This window comes from Rana temporaria, chromosome 12, assembly GCF_905171775.1.
Source record: "Rana temporaria chromosome 12, aRanTem1.1, whole genome shotgun sequence".
In the NCBI taxonomy this organism is placed as follows: Eukaryota; Metazoa; Chordata; class Amphibia; order Anura; family Ranidae; genus Rana; species Rana temporaria.
Window position 1 is genome coordinate 2,761,764 of NC_053500.1, and position 15,471 is coordinate 2,777,234.

Sequence of the window (15,471 nt, forward strand, 5' to 3'; positions counted from 1 at the left end):
TCCTGTATATTATATCTCATATCTGGAGAGTGGTGATGTCACTCTGTATAATATATCTTATATCTGGAGAGCGATGATGTCACTCCTGTATAATATATCTTATATCTGGAGAGCGATGATGTCACTCCTGTATAATATATCTTATATCTGGAGAGCGATGATGTCACTCTGTATACTATATCTTATATCTGGAGGGCGGTGATGTCACTCCTCTATAAAGAACTGGATTAGTTGTATTCGGCTGAAGCACCGCCCACCAAAGCGATATGATTGTTTTGCGGCGCCGTGTGATTGGTCGGGGGTAGGTGGCCCACTTGGTTTTACTGCCCCCCCCCCCCCCTAGCCGCACATGTGAGCCAAGCCTTAGATTTTTTTGGGACAAATCCCGGTGATGACATTTTGCATTCTTGTATCTGATTGGAGGCAGACACGTTTCCGCCAATAATGTGAATCCCGGGAGAAGTCGGCTCGGTGTGGTCAGCTTTACAATTTAATTATGTCAAGAAAATGTTTCCCTCCTTCCACTTTCTTTGTCACAACTAGGGATGAGCTTCGAGTTTGAGTCGAACATTGCCTGTTCGGCGAACAACGAACAATTAGGGGTGTTCGCGGAAAATTTGAAAAGCCGCGGAACACCCTGTTAAAGTCTATGGGAGAAATCTAAAGTGTTAATTTAAAAGGCTAATATGCAATTTATTGTCCTAAAAAGTGTTTGGGGACCCGGGTCCTGCCCCAGGGGAGTGTTTGGGACCCGGGTCCTCTCCCAGGGGAGTGTTTGGGGACCCGGGTCCTGCCCCAGGGGAGTGTTTGGGGACCCGGGTCCTGCCCCAGGGGAGTGTTTGGGGACCCGGGTCCTGTCCCAGGGGAGTGTTTGGGGACCCGGGTCCTGTCCCAGGGGAGTGTTTGGGGACTCGGGTCCTGTCCCAGGGGAGTGTTTGGGGACTCGGGTCCTGCCCCAGGGGGAGTGTTTGGGGACCCGGGTCCTGTCCCAGGGGAGTGTTTGGGGACCCGGGTCCTGTCCCAGGGGAGTGTTTGGGGACCCGGGTCCTGTCCCAGGGGAGTGTTTGGGGACCCGGGTCCTGTCCCAGGGGAGTGTTTGGGGACCCGGGTCCTGTCCCAGGGGAGTGTTTGGGGACCCGGGTCCTGCCCCAGGGGAGTGTTTGGGGACCCGGGTCCTGTCCCAGGGGAGTGTTTGGGGACCCGGGTCCTGTCCCAGGGGAGTGTTTGGGGACCCGGGTCCTTCCCCAGGGGAGTGTTTGGGGACCCGGGTCCTGTCCCAGGGGAGTGTTTGGGGACCAGGGTCCTGCCCCAGGGGAGTGTTTGGGGACCCGGGTCCTGCCCCAGGGGAGTGTTTGGGGACCCGGGTCCTGTCCCAGGGGAGTGTTTGGGTACTCGGGTCCTGCCCCAGGGGGAGTGTTTGGGGACCCGGGTCCTGTCCCAGGGGAGTGTTTGGGGACCCGGGTCCTGTCCCAGGGGAGTGTTTGGGGACCCGGGTCCTGTCCCAGGGGAGTGTTTGGGGGCCCGGGTCCTGTCCCAGGGGAGTGTTTGGGGACCCGGGTCCTGTCCCAGGGGAGTGTTTGGGGACCCGGGTCCTGTCCCAGGGGAGTGTTTGGGGACCCGGGTCCTGCCCCAGGGGAGTGTTTGGGGACCCGGGTCCTGTCCCAGGGGAGTGTTTGGGGACCCGGGTCCTTCCCCAGGGGAGTGTTTGGGGACCCGGGTCCTGTCCCAGGGGAGTGTTTGGGGACCCGGGTCCTGCCCCAGGGGAGTGTTTGGGGACCCGGGTCCTGCCCCAGGGGAGTGTTTGGGGACCCGGGTCCTGTCCCAGGGGAGTGTTTGGGGACCCGGGTCCTTCCCCAGGGGAGTGTTTGGGGACCCGGGTCCTGTCCCAGGGGAGTGTTTGGGGACCCGGGTCCTGCCCCAGGGGAGTGTTTGGGGACCCGGGTCCTGCCCCAGGGGACATGTATCAATGCAAAAAAAAAGTTTTAAAAACGGCCGTTTTTTCAGGAGCAGTGAATTTAATAATGCTAAAAGTCAAACAATAAAAGTGTAATATTACTTTAAATTTCGTACCTAGGGGGGATGTAAAGTTAGCATGTGAAAAAGCGCATGTTTCCCGTACATAGAACTGTCCCTGCACAAAGTGACATTTCTGAAAGAAAAAAAGGCATTTAAAACCGGCTTTGCGGCTCTAATGAATTGTCGGCTCTTTCAATTACAGAGATGATTCATTCATAAAGAAAAAAAAATGTGTGGGGGTCCCCCAAATTAAATTACCAGGCCCTTCAGGTCTGGAATGGATATTAAGGGGAACCCCGCCGTAAAAAAAAAAAAAAATTACGTAGGGTTCCCCGCAAATATCCATACCAGGCCCTTCAGGTCTGGTGTGGATTTTAAGGGGAACTCCACCCCAAATTAAAAAAGAAAATGGCGTGGAGTCCCCCTAAAAATCCACACCAGACCCTTATGCGAGCACGTTAACCTGGCCGGCCGCAGAAAAGAGGGGGGGACAGAGTGCGCCCCCCTCTCCTGAACCGCACCAGGCCACATGCCCTCAACATGGGGAGGATGTCCCCATGTTGATGGCGACAAGGGCCTCATCCCCACAACCCTTGCCCGGTGGTTGTGGGGGTCTGCGGGCGGGGGGCTTATCAGAATCTGGAAGACCCCTTTAACAAAGGGAACCCCCAGATCCTGCCCCCCCTATTGTGAATTGGCAATGGGGTACACTGTACCTCTACCATTTCACAAAGAAAGTGTAAATAGTTAAAAAATAAAAACCCACAGACACCGTAGAAAAAAATCCTTTTGATTTTTGGGGGAACTCCACGCCATTTTTTTTTTAAATTTGGGGTGGAGTTCCCCTTAATATCCATATGAGACCTGAAGGGCCTGTTAATGGAATTTGGGGGGACCCCCAGCTTTTTTATTTTTATATGAATGAATCATCTCTGTAATTGCCAGAGCCGACAATTCATTAGAGCCGCAAAGCCGGTTTTAAATGCCTTTTTTCTTTCAGAAATGACACTTTGTGCAGGGACAGTTCTATGTACGGGAAACATGCGCTATTTCACATGCTGACTTTACACCCCCCCTAGGTACAAAATTTAAAGGAATATTACACTTTTATTGTTTCACTTTTAGCATTATTAAATTCACGGCTCCCGAAAAAACTGCAGTTTTTAAAACTTTTTTTTGCATTGATACATGTCTCCTGGGACAGGGCCCGGGTCCCCAAACACTCCCCTGGGGCAGGACCCGGGTCCCCAAACACTTTTTAGGACAATAAATTGCATATTAGCCTTTAAAATTAACACTTTAGATTTCAAATGTTCGAGTCCCATAGACTTTAACGGGGTTCTAATGTTCACACAAACATTTGGTGTGTTCGCAAGTTCTGATGCGAACCGAACAGGGGGGTGTTCGGCTCATCCTTAGTTACAACCGATCGTTGATGTCACCGCGCCAACCAGTAGAAAATGATGTTTAGAAATTGATTATTTTTTCCCCCCAAAAGAAATTCTCTTGGTGTATGGCTCAGTTTGTCTCCTTTATCAGCCTGTGTGGTTGTGGGGACATCCGGTGGTCGGTGATGGGATCGCAGGCTGTGTAATGATGAGGACATCTGGTGGTCGGTGAGGGGATCGCAGGCTGTGTAATGATGAGGACATCTGGTGGTCGGTGATGGGATTGCAGGCTGTGTAATAATGGTGACATCCGGTGGTCGGTGAAAGGGAGTCACCGCTCCAGGTGGGTCTGCTAAGCAATCAAGAACCTCTCAGGAAACCAAGGGTGCCGGTGACTTGTCCTTAAGGTTCCCCTAACAGGAAAGTTCCTTCAAGGACTGCGCAGGCGCAAACTTGTCGACGGAAATCCCCGTGGATTGGAGGATGTTAAAAAAAGAGCCAGGAGGCCAAGCGAGCGGAGCGAGAGGCTGACTGGCCACTTTCCTTGAAAATCCACGTCGCCCTGGATGCCGGCCGAGGTTCGGAGATTTCCGTTGGCAAGGATTGCGCCTGTGCAGTCCTTACAGGAACCAGCTTGTTAGCCGGAACCATATCGTCAGATCACCGGCAATGCACTAGGCAAATGGTAGAAGCTAAAAGGATGGACAGCCGCACTTCCAAGAAAAAAACCTTGGGTTGTCTATTAAAAAACAGTGGATGGAAAATGCACTACAAATAACAGCAAAGGGTGGGATACACCCTACGCGTTTTGCACTGCGATCAGTGCTTAATCATGGCGGTAATGGGATTGCAGGTTGTGTAATGATGGGGGACATCCGGTGGTCGGTGATGGGATCGCAGGCTGTGTAAAGATGGGGACATCCGGTGGTCGGTGATGGGATTGCAGGCTGTGTAATGATGAGGACATCCGGTGGTCGGTGATGGGATCGCAGGCTGTGTAATGATGGGGGACATCCGGTGGTCGGTGATGGGATCGCAGACTGTGTAATGATGGGGACATCCGGTGGTCGGTGATGGGATCGCAGGCTGTGTAATAATGAGGACATCCGGTGATCGGTGATGGGATTGCAGGCTGTGTAATGATGGGGACATCCGGTGGCCGGTGATGGGATCGCAGGCTGTGTAATGATGAGGACATCTGGTGGTCGGTGATGGGATCGCAGGCTGTGTAATGATGAGGACATCTGGTGGTCGGTGATGGGATCGCAGGCTGTGTAATGATGAGGACATCCGGTGGTCGGTGATGGGATCGCAGGCTGTGTAATGATGGGGACATCCGGTGGTCGGTGATGGGATTGCAGGCTGTGTAATGATGGGGGACATCCGGTGGTCGGTGATGGGATCGCAGGCTGTGTAATGATGGGGACATCCGGTGGTCGGTGATGGGATTGCAGGCTGTGTAATGATGGGGGACATCCGGTGGTCGGTGATGGGATCGCAGGCTGTGTAATGATGAGGACATCCGGTGGTCGGTGAGGGGATCGCAGGCTGTGTAATGATGAGGACATCCGGTGGTCGGTGATGGGATTGCAGGCTGTGTAATGATGGGGACATCCGGTGGTCGGTGATGGGATCGCAGGCTGTGTAATGATGAGGACATCTGGTGGTCGGTGATGGGATCGCAGGCTGTGTAATGATGGGGGACATCCGGTGGTCGGTGATGGGATCGCAGACTGTGTAATAATGAGGACATCCGGTGGTCGGTGATGGGATCGCAGGCTGTGTAATAATGAGGACATCCGGTGGTCGGTGATGGGATTGCAGGCTGTGTAATGATGGGGGACATCCGGTGGTCGGTGATGGGATCGCAGGCTGTGTAATGATGAGGACATCTGGTGGTCGGTGATGGGATCGCAGGCTGTGTAATGATGGGGACATCCGGTGGTCGGTGATGGGATCGCAGGCTGTGTAATAATGAGGACATCCGGTGGTCGGTGATGGGATCGCAGGCTGTGTAATAATGAGGACATCTGGTGGTCGGTGATGGGATCGCAGGCTGTGTAATGATGAGGACATCCGGTGGTCGGTGATGGGATCGCAGGCTGTGTAATGATGAGGACATCCGGTGGCCGGTGATGGGATCGCAGGCTGTGTAATGATGAGGACATCCGGTGGTCGGTGATGGGATTGCAGGCTGTGTAATGATGAGGACATCCGGTGGTCGGTGATGGGATTGCAGGCTGTGTAATAATGGGGACATCCGGTGGCCGGTGATGGGATCGCAGGCTGTGTAATGATGAGGACATCCGGTGGTCGGTGATGGGATCGCAGGCTGTGTAATGATGGGGACATCTGGTGGTCGGTGATGGGATCGCAGGCTGTGTAATGATGAGGACATCCGGTGGTCGGTGATGGGATCGCAGGCTGTGTAATGATGAGGACATCCGGTGGTCGGTGATGGGATTGCAGGCTGTGTAATGATGGGGGACATCCGGTGGTCGGTGATGGGATCGCAGGCTGTGTAATGATGGGGACATCTGGTGGTCGGTGATGGGATCGCAGGCTGTGTAATAATGAGGAGATCTGGTGGTCGGTGATGGGATCGCAGGCTGTGTAATAATGAGGACATCTGGTGGTCGGTGATGGGATCGCAGGCTGTGTAATAATGAGGACATCCGGTGGTCGGTGATGGGATCGCAGGCTGTGTAATGATGAGGACATCCGGTGGTCGGTGATGGGATCGCAGGCTGTGTAATGATGGGGACATCCGGTGGTCGGTGATGGGATTGCAGGCTGTGTAATGATGAGGACATCCGGTGGTCGGTGATGGGATTGCAGGCTGTGTAATGATGAGGACATCCGGTGGTCGGTGATGGGATCGCAGGCTGTGTAATGATGGGGACATCCGGTGGTCGGTGATGGGATCGCAGGCTGTGTAATGATGAGGACATCCGGTGGTCGGTGATGGGATCGCAGGCTGTGTAATGATGAGGACATCTGGTGGTCGGTGATGGGATCGCAGGCTGTGTAATGATGAGGACATCCGGTGGTCGGTGATGGGATCGCAGGCTGTGTAATGATGGGGACATCTGGTGGTCGGTGATGGGATCGCAGGCTGTGTAATAATGAGGACATCCGGTGGTCGGTGATGGGATCGCAGGCTGTGTAATAATGAGGACATCCGGTGGTCGGTGATGGGATCGCAGGCTGTGTAATAATGAGGACATCCGGTGGCCGGTGATGGGATCGCAGGCTGTGTAATAATGAGGACATCCGGTGGTCGGTGATGGGATCGCAGGCTGTGTAATGATGAGGACATCCGGTGGTCGGTGATGGGATCGCAGGCTGTGTAATGATGAGGACATCTGGTGGTCGGTGATGGGATCGCAGGCTGTGTAATGATGAGGACATCCGGTGGTCGGTGATGGGATCGCAGGCTGTGTAATGATGAGGACATCCGGTGGTCGGTGATGGGATCGCAGGCTGTGTAATGATGAGGACATCCGGTGGTCGGTGATGGGATCGCAGGCTGTGTAATGATGGGGACATCCGGTGGTCGGTGATGGGATCGCAGGCTGTGTAATGATGAGGACATCCGGTGGTCGGTGATGGGATTGCAGGTTGTGTAATGATGAGGACATCCGGTGGTCGGTGATGGGATCGCAGGCTGTGTAATGATGGGGACATCCGGTGGTCGGTGATGGGATCGCAGGCTGTGTAATGATGGGGACATCCGGTGGTCGGTGATGGGATCGCAGGCTGTGTAATGATGAGGACATCTGGTGGTCGGTGATGGGATCGCAGGCTGTGTAATGATGAGGACATCCGGTGGTCGGTGATGGGATCGCAGGCTGTGTAATGATGGGGACATCCGGTGGTCGGTGATGGGATTGCAGGCTGTGTAATGATGAGGACATCCGGTGGTCGGTGATGGGATTGCAGGCTGTGTAATGATGAGGACATCCGGTGGTCGGTGATGGGATCGCAGGCTGTGTAATGATGGGGACATCCGGTGGTCGGTGATGGGATCGCAGGCTGTGTAATGATGAGGACATCCGGTGGTCGGTGATGGGATCGCAGGCTGTGTAATGATGAGGACATCTGGTGGTCGGTGATGGGATCGCAGGCTGTGTAATGATGAGGACATCCGGTGGTCGGTGATGGGATCGCAGGCTGTGTAATGATGGGGACATCTGGTGGTCGGTGATGGGATCGCAGGCTGTGTAATGATGAGGACATCCGGTGGTCGGTGATGGGATCGCAGGCTGTGTAATGATGAGGACATCCGGTGGTCGGTGATGGGATCGCAGGCTGTGTAATGATGAGGACATCTGGTGGTCGGTGATGGGATCGCAGGCTGTGTAATGATGAGGACATCCGGTGGTCGGTGATGGGATCGCAGGCTGTGTAATGATGGGGACATCTGGTGGTCGGTGATGGGATCGCAGGCTGTGTAATGATGAGGACATCCGGTGGTCGGTGATGGGATCGCAGGCTGTGTAATGATGAGGACATCCGGTGGTCGGTGATGGGATCGCAGGCTGTGTAATGATGGGGACATCCGGTGGTCGGTGATGGGATCGCAGGCTGTGTAATGATGAGGACATCCGGTGGTCGGTGATGGGATTGCAGGTTGTGTAATGATGAGGACATCCGGTGGTCGGTGATGGGATCGCAGGCTGTGTAATGATGGGGACATCCGGTGGTCGGTGATGGGATCGCAGGCTGTGTAATGATGGGGACATCCGGTGGTCGGTGATGGGATTGCAGGCTGTGTAATGATGAGGACATCTGGTGGTCGGTGATGGGATCGCAGGCTGTGTAATGATGAGGACATCCGGTGGCCGGTGATGGGATCGCAGGCTGTGTAATGATGAGGACATCCGGTGGTCGGTGATGGGATCGCAGGCTGTGTAATGATGGGGACATCCGGTGGTCGGTGATGGGATTGCAGGCTGTGTAATGATGAGGACATCCGGTGGTCGGTGATGGGATCGCAGACTGTGTAATAATGAGGACATCCGGTGGTCGGTGATGGGATTGCAGGCTGTGTAATGATGAGGACATCCGGTGGTCGGTGATGGGATCGCAGGCAGTGTAATGATGAGGACATCTGGTGGTCGGTGATGGGATTGCAGGCTGTGTAATGATGGGGACATCCGGTGGTCGGTGATGGGATCGCAGGCTGTGTAATGATGGGGACATCCGGTGGTCGGTGATAGGATCGCAGGCTGTGTAATAATGAGGACATCCGGTGGTCGGTGATGGGATTGCAGGCTGTGTAATAATGAGGACATCTGGTGGTCGGTGATGGGATCGCAGGCTGTGTAATGATGGGGACATCCGGTGGTCGGTGATGGGATCGCAGGCTGTGTAATAATGAGGACATCTGGTGGCCGGTGGTGGGATCGCAGGCTGTGTAATGATGAGGACATCAGGTGGTCGGTGATGGGATCGCAGGCTGTGTAATGATGGGGACATCCGGTGGTCGGTGATGGGATCGCAGGCTGTGTAATGATGAGGACATCCGGTGGTCGGTGATGGGATTGCAGGTTGTGTAATGATGAGGACATCCGGTGGTCGGTGATGGGATCGCAGGCTGTGTAATGATGGGGACATCCGGTGGTCGGTGTTGGGATCGCAGGCTGTGTAATGATGAGGACATCCGGTGGTCGGTGATGGGATCGCAGGCTGTGTAATGATGGGGACATCCGGTGGTCGGTGATGGGATCGCAGGCTGTGTAATGATGGGGACATCTGGTGGTCGGTGATGGGATTGCAGGCTGTGTAATGATGAGGACATCTGGTGGTCGGTGATGGGATCGCAGGCTGTGTAATGATGAGGACATCCGGTGGCCGGTGATGGGATCGCAGGCTGTGTAATGATGGGGACATCCGGTGGTCGGTGATGGGATCGCAGGCTGTGTAATGATGGGGACATCCGGTGGTCGGTGATGGGATCGCAGGCTGTGTAATGATGGGGACATCCGGTGGTCGGTGATGGGATTGCAGGTTGTGTAATGATGAGGACATCCGGTGGTCGGTGATGGGATCGCAGGCTGTGTAATGATGAGGACATCCGGTGGTCGGTGATGGGATCGCAGGCTGTGTAATGATGAGGACATCTGGTGGTCGGTGATGGGATCGCAGGCTGTGTAATGATGAGGACATCCGGTGGCCGGTGATGGGATCGCAGGCTGTGTAATGATGAGGACATCCGGTGGTCGGTGATGGGATCGCAGGCTGTGTAATGATGGGGACATCCGGTGGTCGGTGATGGGATCGCAGGCTGTGTAATGATGAGGACATCCGGTGGTCGGTGATGGGATCGCAGGCTGTGTAATGATGAGGACATCCGGTGGTCGGTGATGGGATCGCAGACTGTGTAATAATGAGGACATCCGGTGGTCAGTGATGGGATTGCAGGCTGTGTAATGATGAGGACATCCGGTGGTCGGTGATGGGATCGCAGGCAGTGTAATGATGAGGACATCTGGTGGTCGGTGATGGGATTGCAGGCTGTGTAATGATGGGGACATCCGGTGGTCGGTGATGGGATCGCAGGCTGTGTAATGATGGGGACATCCGGTGGTCGGTGATGGGATCGCAGGCTGTGTAATGATGGGGACATCTGGTGGTCGGTGATGGGATCGCAGGCTGTGTAATAATGAGGAGATCTGGTGGTCGGTGATGGGATCGCAGGCTGTGTAATAATGAGGACATCCGGTGGTCGGTGATGGGATTGCAGGCTGTGTAATGATGAGGACATCTGGTGGTCGGTGATGGGATTGCAGGCTGTGTAATGATGAGGACATCTGGTGGTCGGTGATGGGATTGCAGGCTGTGTAATGATGGGGACATCTGGTGGTCGGTGATGGGATCGCAGGCTGTGTAATGATGGGGACATCCGGTGGCCGGTGAGGGGATCGCAGGCTGTGTAATGATGGGGACATCTGGTGGTCGGTGATGGGATCGCAGGCTGTGTAATAATGAGGACATCCGGTGGTCGGTGATGGGATCGCAGACTGTGTAATAATGAGGACATCCGGTGGTCGGTGATGGGATTGCAGGCTGTGTAATAATGGGGACATCCGGTGGTCGGTGATGGGATTGCAGGCTGTGTAATAATGGGGACATCCGGTGGTCGGTGATGGGATCGCAGGCTGTGTAATGATGAGGACATCCGGTGGTCGGTGATGGGATCGCAGCCTGTGTAATGATGAGGACATCCGGTGGTCGGTGAGGGGATCGCAGGCTGTGTAATGATGAGGACATCCGGTGGTCGGTGATGGGATCGCAGGCTGTGTAATGATGGGGACATCAGGTGGTCGGTGATGGGATCGCAGGCTGTGTAATGATGGGGACATCCGGTGGTCGGTGATGGGATCGCAGGCTGTGTAATGATGGGGACATCCGGTGGTCGGTGATGGGATCGCAGGCTGTGTAATGATGGGGACATCCGGTGGTCGGTGATGGGATTGCAGGCTGTGTAATAATGGGGACATCCGGTGGTCGGTGATGGGATCGCAGGCTGTGTAATGATGAGGACATCTGGTGGTCGGTGATGGGATTGCAGGCTGTGTAATGATGAGGACATCCGGTGGTCGGTGATGGGATCGCAGGCTGTGTAATGATGGGGACATCCGGTGGTCGGTGATGGGATCGCAGGCTGTGTAATGATGGGGACATCCGGTGGTCGGTGATGGGATCGCAGGCTGTGTAATGATGGGGACATCCGGTGGTCGGTGATGGGATTGCAGGCTGTGTAATAATGGGGACATCCGGTGGTCGGTGATGGGATCGCAGGCTGTGTAATGATGAGGACATCCGGTGGTCGGTGATGGGATCGCAGGCTGTGTAATGATGGGGACATCCGGTGGTCGGTGATGGGATCGCAGGCTGTGTAATGATGGGGACATCTGGTGGTCGGTGATGGGATTGCAGGCTGTGTAATGATGAGGACATCCGGTGGTCGGTGATGGGATCGCAGGCTGTGTAATGATGGGGACATCCGGTGGTCGGTGATGGGATTGCAGGCTGTGTAATGATGGGGACATCCGGTGGCCGGTGATGGGATCGCAGGCTGTGTAATGATGAGGACATCCGGTGGTCGGTGATGGGATCGCAGGCTGTGTAATAATGAGGACATCCGGTGGTCGGTGATGGGATCGCAGGCTGTGTAATGATGGGGACATCTGGTGGTCGGTGATGGGATTGCAGGCTGTGTAATGATGGGGACATCCGGTGGTCGGTGATGGGATCGCAGGCTGTGTAATGATGAGGACATCTGGTGGTCGGTGATGGGATCGCAGGCTGTGTAATGATGAGGACATCCGGTGGTCGGTGATGGGATCGCAGGCTGTGTAATGATGGGGACATCAGGTGGTCGGTGATGGGATCGCAGGCTGTGTAATGATGGGGACATCCGGTGGTCGGTGATGGGATCGCAGGCTGTGTAATGATGAGGACATCCGGTGGTCGGTGATGGGATTGCAGGCTGTGTAATGATGGGGACATCCGGTGGTCGGTGATGGGATCGCAGGCTGTGTAATAATGAGGACATCCGGTGGTCGGTGATGGGATCGCAGACTGTGTAATAATGAGGACATCCGGTGGTCGGTGATGGGATCGCAGGCTGTGTAATGATGAGGACATCCGGTGGTCGGTGATGGGATTGCAGACTGTGTAATAATGAGGACATCCGGTGGTCGGTGATGGGATCGCAGGCTGTGTAATGATGAGGACATCCGGTGGTCGGTGATGGGATTGCAGGCTGTGTAATAATGGGGACATCCGGTGGTCGGTGATGGGATCGCAGGCTGTGTAATGATGGGGACATCTGGTGGCCGGTGAGGGGATCGCAGGCTGTGTAATGATGGGGACATCTGGTGGTCGGTGATGGGATCGCAGGCTGTGTAATAATGAGGACATCCGGTGGTCGGTGATGGGATCGCAGGCTGTGTAATAATGAGGACATCTGGTGGTCGGTGATGGGATCGCAGGCTGTGTAATAATGAGGACATCCGGTGGTCGGTGATGGGATCGCAGGCTGTGTAATGATGAGGACATCCGGTGGTCGGTGATGGGATCGCAGGCTGTGTAATGATGGGGACATCTGGTGGTCGGTGATGGGATCGCAGGCTGTGTAATAATGAGGACATCCGGTGGTCGGTGATGGGATCGCAGGCTGTGTAATAATGAGGACATCTGGTGGTCGGTGAGGGGATTGCAGGCTGTGTAATGATGGGGACATCCGGTGGCCGGTGATGGGATCGCAGGCTGTGTAATGATGAGGACATCCGGTGGTCGGTGATGGGATCGCAGGCTGTGTAATAATGAGGACATCCGGTGGTCGGTGATGGGATCGCAGGCTGTGTAATGATGAGGACATCCGGTGGTCGGTGATGGGATCGCAGGCTGTGTAATGATGGGGACATCTGGTGGTCGGTGATGGGATTGCAGGCTGTGTAATGATGGGGACATCCGGTGGTCGGTGATGGGATCGCAGGCTGTGTAATGATGAGGACATCTGGTGGTCGGTGATGGGATCGCAGGCTGTGTAATGATGAGGACATCCGGTGGTCGGTGATGGGATCGCAGGCTGTGTAATGATGGGGACATCAGGTGGTCGGTGATGGGATCGCAGGCTGTGTAATGATGGGGACATCCGGTGGTCGGTGATGGGATCGCAGGCTGTGTAATGATGAGGACATCCGGTGGTCGGTGATGGGATTGCAGGCTGTGTAATGATGGGGACATCCGGTGGTCGGTGATGGGATCGCAGGCTGTGTAATGATGAGGACATCCGGTGGTCGGTGATGGGATCGCAGGCTGTGTAATAATGAGGACATCCGGTGGTCGGTGATGGGATCGCAGGCTGTGTAATGATGAGGACATCAGGTGGTCGGTGATGGGATCGCAGGCTGTGTAATGATGGGGACATCCGGTGGTCGGTGATGGGATCGCAGGCTGTGTAATGATGAGGACATCCGGTGGTCGGTGATGGGATTGCAGGCTGTGTAATGATGGGGACATCCGGTGGTCGGTGATGGGATCGCAGGCTGTGTAATAATAGGGACATCCGGTGGTCGGTGATGGGATTGCAGGTGTGTTGTCACATTCGGCTCCCCATCACAGATTGCTCCGGAAGTGACGTTTTGTCACCGCCATCTTTCTACACCCCACACCATTGCACAGTAATGATAGAGTGTGAAGGGGCAAGCGGACATCTTCTTACATCCACCGAAGTTTTAGATTTCACAGTTATTTTCAACACAAAACGGAGTTTATACACTTAATCACTTAAGACCCGGACCTTTAGGCAGCTAAAGGACCCGGACAGTTATTGCGATTCGGCACTGCGTCATTTTAACTGACAATTGCGCGGTCGTGCGACGTGGCTCCCAAACAAAATTGGTGTCTTTTTTTCCCACAAATAGAGCTTTCTTTTGGTGGAATTTGATCCCCTCTGCGGTTTTTCTTTTTTGCGCTATAAACAAAAATAGAGCGACAATTTAGAAAAAATATTTTTTACTTTTTGCTGTAATAAATATCCCCAAAATATATATAAAAAAACATATTTTTTCCTCAGTTTAGGCCGATACGTATTCTTCTACCTATTTTTGGTAAAAGAAAAATCGCAATAAGCGTTTATCGATTGGTTTGCGCAAAATTTATAGCGTTTACAAAATAGGGGATTGTTTTATTGCATTTTTATTAATTTTTTTTTTTTTACTACTAATGGCGGCGATTTTTTCCGTGACTGCAACTTTATGGCGGACACTTCGGACAATTTTGACACATTTTTGGGACCATTGTCATTTTCACAGCAAAAAATTCATTCAAAATGCATTGTTTACTGTGAAAATGACAATGGCAGTGAAGGAGTTAACCACAAGGGGGCGCTGAAGGGGTTAGGTATGACCTCATCTGTGTTTCTAACTGTAGGGGGGCGGGGCAGGACATGTGACGTCATTGATCGTGCTTCCCTATATCAGGGATGACACGATCGATGACGGCGCCACAGTAAAGAACGAGGAAGCTGTGTTTACACACAGCTCTCCCCGTTCTTCAGCTCCGGGGACCGATCGCTGGACTCCAGCGGCGATCGGGTCCTGCGGTCATGGAGCTTCGGACCTGGCCGCGCGCCCAGCGACCCACGGCTGGGCACTTTAAGAGGACGTACCTGTACGTACATGTGCCCAGCCGTGCCATTCTGCCGACGTATATGTGCATGAGGCGGTCCTTAAGTGGTTAATTACAGGATTTGGAAATCCAAAGGACTGTTTACATGTTACAAGCCGTAGCAAACCTGCTGACCTTCCATGCTTGCTAATGTCACAGAACACCTCTGATTTTCACATTTATCATGTAATCAGTCAGTCGGATTTACAAATACTGTATTTAAACATATAAGTTCCGTTTTGTGTTAAAAAATAACTGTGAAATCTAATACTCCGGTGGGTGTAAGAAGATGTCCGCCTGCCCCCTTCACACTCTATCATTACTGTGCAATGGTGTGGGGTGTAGCAAGATGGCGGCGCTGAAACGTCACTTCCGGAACAATCTGTGATAGGGAGCCGAATGTGACACTACACAGGCTGTGTAATAATGGGGACATCTGGTGGTCGGTGATGGGATCGCAGCCTGTGTAATGATGGGGACATCCGGTGGTCGGTGATGGGATTGCAGCCTGTGTAATGATGGGGACATCCGGTGGTAATGATGAGGACATCTGGTGGTCGGTGATGGTATCGCAGGGTATATATATATATATTTCTCTTCAGTGACGTCATTAGTGTGAAGTTACACTGTATGGGAAATGATTGTGGGGGAGATCGGGGTGTAATGTCATCCATGTATAATAACGGAGAGGTTCGGGGCTCCCCCCGGTGATGGATCCCCAGTGTCGGTGGTGTTCTCGGTGTCGGTCCCGCTCCGCGGACGGATCCCCTCCCCCTCCTCGGACACGATTTATAAAATGGATTTTCAGAGCGACCCAGATGGGACTCGAACCCACAATCCCCAGCTCCGGAGGCTGATGCCTTATCCATTAGGCCACTGGGTC

At 53.8% G+C, this 15,471-nt stretch overlaps 1 non-coding gene across 1 annotated transcript; it reads right to left on the minus strand.

The window, feature by feature from the left end:
* Positions 1-15,398: 15,398 nt before the first annotated feature.
* Positions 15,399-15,471, minus strand: TRNAR-CCG. The gene has a single exon. It is a non-coding gene; the product is annotated as a tRNA-Arg (tRNA).